We start from the raw sequence: 5,199 nt of genomic DNA, 5'->3' as shown, positions 1-5,199 counted from the left end.
GAGAAGTTTTTCAGGAGACTTGTAAAACTCTATCTCCCGCACAGATCTGATGGCGACCTGACGGATGTAACATACCCCACATACGAACAGTTTTACAAGTGTGGCAAGAAGTGGGGTATGGACGTCCAACGCATCGTGGATGGCAACCAGAAACGATACGAAGGACGAGGCAAAAAGATTGATGCGGCGCTGGAACGGTATCGCCAGATCGGTCCAGTTGTTAGTGCTTGGAACACCTTTGCACCCGAGGCGGAAGTGGACCGGTTGGAGTGTCTGGACCAGCGCGAACCCATTGACGCAGAGCACGAGGGCGACGAAGACATCCCCGAATTTCAAGTCGAGAAAGGTGGGAGCGGCTTCGTGCCCAGGATCGACGCACCGCAGTTGAGTCCAGACTTTGTAAGAAAGATGTTTCAAAGTCTGAACGCCACTCAGGGTTCCATCTTTTACAGTGTGCGTCGCTGGTGCTTTCAGCGTCTCTGGGGGCACAATCCGGAGCCGTTTTATTTTTATCTGTCGGGTGGAGCTGGCTGCGGCAAGTCTCACGTCATCAAGTGCGTTCACCAGGAAGCGTCGAGGATTCTGCGTCAGCTGCCAATATTCCGGGACCAGGGCGACATGTCCCGGCCTGCTGTGCTGCTGACCGCCTTCACTGGCACAGCGGCGTTCAACATCTCTGGCAGCACGTTGCACTCCATCCTCAAGCTTCCGAGGTCCTTGAAGCCACCGTATCAGGGTCTCGGAAATGCACTCGATGACCTCAGGGTGGCACTGTCCAACGCTGAAATTCTCATCATTGACGAAGTGTCCATGATTTCCAAAGAGCTGTTTGCCTACGTCCACTGGCGTTTGCAGCAGATCAAAGGAAACCGGAGGCCATTTGGAGGAATGTCTGTCCTGGCTGTAGGTGACTTTTACCAGCTGCCGCCCCTCGGTAGAGCCAAGCCACTGTGTGTGTACGAGGAGGATGAGTTTGATCTCTGGAAGGACCACTTCACAATGGTCGACCTGACGGAGATCATGAGACAGAAGGACGATCGAGCTTTTGCCCAACTCCTGAACCGTCTGCGAGTGAAGCAAAAGGACGATCGTCTGAGCGATGAAGACAGAGCGTTGCTCACACAGACGGCGGCTTGTGCTCCAGGTTGTCCAGTGGACAGGCTCCACATCTACGCCACGAACAAAGAAGTGGACCGTCACAATGCCGATACCGTAGCCGCCCTCCACAAGGATGCCATCAACATTGCAGCCGAAGACTTCCGGAAAGACCCCACGAGTGGCTGCATGTTGCTGGCGCCTCGCAACATCAGAGGCCACAAACGAGATCTGCCTGACAGCATAACTGCTGCTCCTGGAGTACGCGTCATGGTGACCAGGAATCTCGACGTGGAGGATGGGCTCGTTAACGGCACGTTTGGTACCATCTCAAACATTGTGATGAGTGATCGTGGGCCAAAGGTTGCCAAGCTGATCGGACTGCGGCTGGACAATCCTACGTCAGGACAGCGATCGCGTAAGAAGGTGCTGGGTCCCTCAGATGACTCTGTCTACATCGAGAGATCTGAGGAGAACCTGAACAGCAAGAGAGGAGTTGTTCGACGTCAGTTTCCCATCAAGTTGGCCTTTGCCTGCACTGCCCACAAAGTGCAAGGCATGACCATGACGTCGGCGGTCGTGAGCCTCAAACGTGTATTCGAATCAGGAATGGCGTATGTCGCTCTCAGCCGCACAACTTCACTCCAGGGTCTCACCGTCACGGACTTTGATGAGAAAAAGATATATGCTGACCCCAAAATCAAGACGGCTCTGGAAAGTATGACTCGCGCATCTTTCCAGACTGTCAGACCCCTTTTGACTCGTTCCGGGTGTTTACAGGAAACTCCAAAGGCTTTGACGATCGTCCATCACAACACGCAAGGGCTTCCAACTCACATCGTGGACCTGAAAGCACATCACGAACTCCAACTAGCAGATGTGTTGTGTCTCACAGAGACACACCTGTCAGGCTCCTCTGTGTCCCCAATTTTCCATCTGGAGGGATACGACATGTTCACACGCAGTAGACAACTGTCTTACAACAGCTGTGTGGACTTGGCGGGGAAAGATGGAGGTGGAGTTGCAGTGTACTGTCGTAGCAATGTTCAGGCAGAGCCTCGAGGGTACATGCAAGATGTCAATGACTTGGAGTTTGTTGTCGTTAAAATTGAGGCTCCAGTCAAAGTACTATTAGCGACTGTCTACAGACCCCCACAATTCAGATTAGAACCCTTTTTACTAAACTTGAAAAACCTCTTGGACTCCTTGGCCATATTGGATCACCAGCCCATTGTTGTGTGCGGGGACTTCAATGAGGATCTGCTTTCTAAAGGAAAGAAAAGTATAAAAGATTTGTTTCAGTCCAGAGGTTACACTCAGTTAATTGCGGACTCCACAACTGAAAACAACACGCTGATTGATCACATTTATATATCACATCCTGATAAATGTGTTCAATCAGGTGTTCTCCAAACATATTACAGTTACCACAGTCCAGTTTATTGTATTTTGACTGACTAATAGCCTCTCCAGCTAACCCATTCTGCTATTTCCTATCCATCTCGTCACATTGTCTCATTGTCTATCTTGTGATTTCTGGGTGCTTTTTCCCATCGCTGCTTCTATGTCGTCTCTCTCGTCCTTATAATTGTTTCTTCTCTCTTCTGTATTTTTCAGTTTGCTATTTTTTTGTTGTTTTTTCTTGTAAATATACTACAGTGGTATGTGTTGGCTGGAAATGTTGTAATAAAGTTGAATTTCAGTTTGTTTCTTTATTTATTTTGGGGGTCAGCAATATCTCAGAAGGACAGGACAGGGCAGGACAGGGATCTCAAAACATCCACAGGGATTGATTGTAGGTGTGGTGTGGTAGGGTAGGCAGCACAGTGTCAGGGAGGAAACTGAACAGCAGTGACTGGGAGTAAGCTGACTTGTAATCAAGAAGACGACGACGACGACCAGATGACAGCGGACCAGATGACAGCGGACCAGATGACAGCGGACCAGATGACAGCGGACCAGACGGACACAGCAAAAAAACACAAAACAAAAAAAACCACAAAAACACCAAAAAAAAAAAAAAAAAAAAAGGGAAGTATTATTTCATTACATTTTTTGGCAAATTGTAAACATGATGCTTTGAAACATGTTATTGACCCATATCTTTTATATCCTTTCATTAGAGATCCAGAAAGAAGACTCCCTTGAAAGAAGACCACAAAAAAGGGAAGTATTATTTCATTACATTTTTTGGCAGTGTTTACATGATGCTTTGAAACATGTAATTGACCCATATCTTTGATATCTTGTCATTAGAGATCCAGAAAGAAGACTCCCTTGAAAGAAGACCACAAAAAAGGGAAATATTATTTCATTCCTTTTTTTGGCAAACTGTTTACATGATGCTTTGAAACATGTAATTTACTAACCATGTCTTTAATATCCTGTGATGTGATTAAAGATCCAGAAAGACTCCCAGGAAGAAGACCACAAAAAAGGGAAGTACTATTTCATTACATTTTATGTCCTGGTCAAGTGTTTACATAATGCTTTAACACATGTAAACTTATTTATGTCTTTTAAATCCAGGGGCAGAAAGAAAACTAGAAAGAAGACTCCCAGGAAGAAGACACTCCCCACCATGAAGAAGACCTGCAGCAGATCTCTGTCCATTGGAGACACGATCCCATGAGAGAACAAGTAAGGGACATTTACCAGTGTATCTTCATTGAATGAGTGAATAAATGCTTACACAAAACTTTTGAAAAATTATTAAAATAATGTTTTTGATGTTCTAGGAAGAGTAACAACAGACCCAGGAAGAAGACCTCCAGAGGAACACCGATGAAGACACTTCAAGCCAGCAGACAAGTAAGGAGTCATTGTGACACCAAACCACTGTAATAATGTCCAATGGAACAATGTGTGCTGCACTAATTTGTACTTTGTTTTTTTTTGTTTACACCACACTTCTCTCTGCCACGTACGCACGTATGAGGGAAACCCACATCGGTGACACAACAGACTCTAGAAACCTCTAAGACAGCCACCCAGCACAAGACATGTAAGGCACATTTACCATTGTGTATTCAATGACTGTATTGTATCTGGATGAGTTTGACTTGACTTAATCCTTGCTGCTGTAATACTTATCAGTCTTAATCGTGTCTGTTTTTGTGTGTTTGCAGACATCATGGAAGATCATCGCAGCCAAACATCCCTCTGACCCCTGAGCATACTCGCATCATGAAAGTGCATAGACTGTTAGATAAATAAACACATGAAAAAGAATGTTTTGTTTGACGAGTGCTTTGTATAAGTATTTGAAATGTGTCAAGAAATGCAATTTAATAACCAATAATGAAGAGAGGAAACATGAAGGGGAAGCATGTAATATTACAGAGGTAAGTGTTCATTGCTTTGCTCCAAACAGCATTGGCAGTCGGCAGGTTTCTTTTGCTGAAGACACGTCCTACTCGGCGGCCATCTTGGATGTCCCCAGAGCTGATGAACGGGAAGGAGTATATCATCGACGCTTTATCCACTCCACATTTGACACGTCCACTCATGAGCCAACTCTGAAGGCACACCCCACTCGGCATCAGATGTTGGCCACACCCCCGGGCGGCGGCCCACTGCCTCCCTCTCAAAATTTCCCGGCGGGGGAATTTTCTAGTTAGGGAGGCAGTGCTAAGCACAGCCACCTACTGTTTGCAGAGACAAACAGTAGGTGGCTGTGCGAAGCACAGCCACCTATTGTTCTCCTGCGTGTTTTTTCTTCTTATTATTATTCCTCCTCCCGTTTTTTTGATTCGCTACTCCTACCGAACAAAAACGAGCACCTAGGGGAATGTTACATCAAAACGTGCGCCTTGATCGGGATCGGTGTGCTACTTAAAAGAAGTCCAGAATATTAATTTTTCGCGACGTAAGTCGCGAAAAACCACCTCAAAAATTCCCATAGGAATGAATGGGACGAGCGAAAAAAAAAAAGCAGAAAATGTAGCTTTTCAAACGCCTGCTTCTCAGTCATACTTTCACCTAGAAACTCCATTTAAACTCTAAAACGTAGACACAAGTCTTGTGTGCTGGTGTGCCAATCCGCGTTTCAATAGCTCATATAGTTTTTGATCAATCACTGTTCAATGACCATGATCGTTTTGG

The 5,199-nt window shown here is 45.9% G+C and overlaps 1 long non-coding RNA gene across 1 annotated transcript; it reads left to right on the top strand.

Moving 5' to 3' along the window:
* The first annotated feature begins 3,680 nt into the window (after positions 1–3,680).
* On the top strand, positions 3,681–4,318 carry LOC311025488. Its single transcript, XR_014598389.1, has 3 exons — positions 3,681–3,735; positions 3,834–4,099; positions 4,224–4,318. It is a non-coding gene; the product is annotated as an uncharacterized lncRNA (long non-coding RNA).
* Positions 4,319–5,199: the final 881 nt, after the last annotated feature.

The sequence above is a fragment of the Eutrigla gurnardus genome (genome assembly GCF_963514095.1).
Source record: "Eutrigla gurnardus genome assembly, chromosome: 15".
NCBI lineage: Eukaryota > Metazoa > Chordata > Actinopteri > Perciformes > Triglidae > Eutrigla > Eutrigla gurnardus.
This window is presented reverse-complemented; position numbering and strand designations above follow the sequence as displayed.